Consider the following 3,968-nt stretch of genomic DNA (forward strand, 5'->3'; position numbering starts at 1 on the left):
GCGAATATATATATATATATATATATATATATATATATATATATATTTAATTATTTGTTTATATACATATTTATATTTATTTATTTATTTGTTTACACACACACACACACACACACACACACACACACACACACACACACATATATATATATATATATATATATATATATATATATATATATATATATATATGTGTGTGTGTGTGTGTGTGTGTGTGTGTGTGTGTGTGTGTGTGTGTGTGTGTGTGTGTGTGAACCGTATTCATTTTGACAAATGCAGAAAAAGTATGAATAAGAATGATTATCTTCACAATACAAGAGATGTATTTGACCGGTTTCGATTATATATTCGTCATATAATCGAAACCGATCAAATACATGTCTAGTGTGTGTGATTGTGCGTGCGTGTATATGCACACACACACACACACACACACACACACACACACACACACACACACACACACACACACACACACACACACACACACAAACACACACACACACACACACAAGCGCACACGCACGCACGCACGCACACACGCACACACACACACACACATACAAACATATGTGTGTATGAGGGAGGGAGAGTATGAGCGTCCGTGTGAGCGCGTATAAGATATGGACATCTATTGTTATCCCTATGATTGTTAATTTATTTATTCGTTTGTCTGTCTGTTTATGTACCCCTGGTGTAAACGTCGCAGACCGATTTTCCGTTGTTTTTCTCGCGGACGAGACTAGAAACTTTTATTAGACTTTTAAATCAAAAGACTTAACGAACCTTTCCTTTAAATAATACATGTCTAATCCACCCGCCTAAACCAGGTACATTTTTTTGTCACCCACTGTTATAATTATAAACCTACAGTAATCTTATTAAACCCTCATTGCGCCAACTTTCAAATTAGTCATCAGGGTTACCACCTTTACCGCAAATGATACGAAGGCGACGCTAGAGCTATGGTTTCGGCGTAGTTTGGAGTTAGTAATCAGTGATTACCTTTATAACACGGCATAAGAATTTATACAAAGTTGATATACAAGTAACACATTTGTAAAATTGAAGTGTAGTGCAGACGTTGGTATAGTTCTTAAGTAAGTTACAGTCATCTTAATCCGAAGTCCAGGCTTCATCATTGCATTCGCATGGTTTGCCTTAATAGTGGTATATATTTTGGTCATCAAACTATAAAGGTTTGAAACATCTTAAACCTCCAGCAGTATTAAATCATTCACGAGATTTTAAAACCAAGTGCCAATACGTAGAAAAAAGACTGTAGTTTTGCAATAGGCCTATATCACATCCCCCCCCCCCCCCCCCACACACACACACATATCTCCTTCTTGTTCCCCAAAGAGCACAATCTATCTTTACCTTCGCGTCGGAAACTTGGGCAGGGAAATCGACACGTTTCCTGGCAACAGTTTTATCAGGGGGAGAAGGCGAACACAGATACATGCAATAACACGCCGATGGATTCAGCGTGGAAGGACGGTCGTCGAATAGTAATGTCATGGATGACTGTTGGTGGGTGAATGGCATGGAGCGAGAGAGATTTCTTTGTGCGGCGTCATTGGGAGGGGAGTTTTCCGTGTGTATGGGGTTGGGGGTGCGTGCGTGCGTGCCTGTGTGTGTGTGTGTGTGTGTGTGTTTGTGTGTGTGTGTGTGTGTGTGTGTGTGTGTGTGTGTGTGTGTGTGTGTGTGTGTGTGTGTGTGTGTGTGTGTGTGTGTGTGTGTGTGTGTGTGTGTGCGCGCGCGTTTGTGTGTGTGTGTGTGCTTGCTTGCGTGTTGTGCGTGCCTTTACACGTATACACAATATCAGCTAATTAGCATTAACAGAACAGGTACGCGAGAGTCTTTGATAATGTAATCACACACACACTACTTTCTCTGCGTATTCCATAAGTGCAAAATCACCACCGTTTCCTTCCAGCCGAAAAAAAAACTTTAGTGTGAATCAACCTTTCCGTGATGAAGGGCCCTTGTCAATCGTGTTTTGAGGTCTTCTTCTTCGCTTTTGAGGACGACGCAGGCCATTAAATTTTTATACGTGGCCGATGCGTCCTCCCGTTTTCTGTTGTTTTCATTTGATGGGTCCGAGGGGGAAGGGGGGGGGGGGGTCGCAGAGGGGGCTATGGGACCAAGGAAGGGTGGCCATTGGAGAGGGGGGGGTTAAGGGTTCAGAGGGCGGCTGGGGGGGGGGGGGGAGTGCTTTATAGGTTCAAATGGGTTTAATCGAGTTACAACTGGGTTTTATAGGGTTTCAAAGCGTGGGTTTTATGGGGACCACAGAAGGGGGGTGGGGGAGTTTATGCTTACAAAGAACATTTTCATGGGGGGTTATGTTTTTTTTTTTTTTTGGGGGGGGAGGTTACAAGCAGCCTTTTTTTATCCCCGTCAAAGCAATGATAATAATAATCATAATAATAATAATAATAACTAATCATGATAATAAAGATGATTATGATAATAATAATAATGATTATGATGATGAAAATAAAAAGGTGATGATAACAATAATAATGATAAAAATTAGAATAACAATCATGATAATGATGATAATGGTGATAATAAAATAATAAATGTAAGTATAGTAATGGTATTAATCACAATAATAATAACAATAATAATAATTATTATGAGGACGACGATAATACAAATGAAAATACTGATGAAATAACTGTAATGATGATGATGACTATAAGATTGATAATACCAACAACACAAATGATACTGGTAACCGTTATTATAATAGTGATGGTAAAATTATGAAATAATACAATAATAATGATAACAATAATAACAGCAAAAATTATAGTGTTAATATATATATACATATTTACATTCATATATGCATATATATGTACATATATACATATATATATGTGTGTGTGTGTGTGTGTGTGTGTGTTTGTGTGTGTGAGTGTGTGTGTGTGTGTGTGTGTGTGTGTGTGTGTGTGTGTGTGTGTGTGTGTGTGTGTGTGTGTGTGTGTTTGTATAGAGAGAGCGAGAGAGAGAGAGAGATAGAAATACACATATATACATACATATATATGCGTGTGTGTGTGTCTGTGCGTGTGCGCGTGTGTTTGTCTGTCTGTCTCTCCATTCCTCATCGTACTCATACCCTCCTCTTCTCCCCCCTCCCCCTCCCCTCCATTCCTCAGCCGAACAAATCTCCCGCGTCCTCCGAGACGGCCAAATGTATCACTTGATCCCCGCTGGTTTGGAAGGGAAAAGTTGAAACTCAAATATTTTATGCATTTATTTTTACTTTCTGCTTCTGTTTATCGAGGATTTTTTGTGTAATTTAATTTGTATTATTTAATTTTCTTCTATTGTTGTTTGCTTTTATTTTAGTAGTGAGTGTTGTTATTTTATTATTATTATTATTATTATTATTTTTGCGCTTATCTTCATTTTCTATTACATTTTCCTTGTTTTTATGTTTCTTTTTCCCATTCAAAAATTTTAATCACTATTTTTTCACTCCTCGGTGTGTTTAACTCTCATTTACTTGTTTACTTGTCTATCTATATTTAACCCCTTTTCTCTCTACACACACTATATCCTCTTGGTATATAGTATAGAGATACAGTAGTTTCATTAGCCAATAATTGCAGGTGATGATGAGATGGACAAATGATTCGTTATAAGAGAGCATTCCTTAAGGCTAACAGAGATTAAATGAAAAGGAAGGTGACCAGAAAATAGGATAAAAGAAATGATACGAAAAGGAACATGATAGAAAATTGGCATAACAGAGATATTACGAAAAGGAAAGTGATAGGATATCTTAAAAGGATTACGAACACGATAGTAAACGTATAATAAAAGCAGCACGTGTTAACAAAAAGAGTTCTTACAGATATAACGGCACTACGCAAAGGTAAGTAATAATAAAACAAAATGTAAGATAATGAAGCAAAAGCAATTTTTATAATGAAAGAAGAATTGACGTT

This window comes from Penaeus chinensis, chromosome 43 (genome assembly GCF_019202785.1).
Source record: "Penaeus chinensis breed Huanghai No. 1 chromosome 43, ASM1920278v2, whole genome shotgun sequence".
Lineage (NCBI taxonomy): Eukaryota > Metazoa > Arthropoda > Malacostraca > Decapoda > Penaeidae > Penaeus > Penaeus chinensis.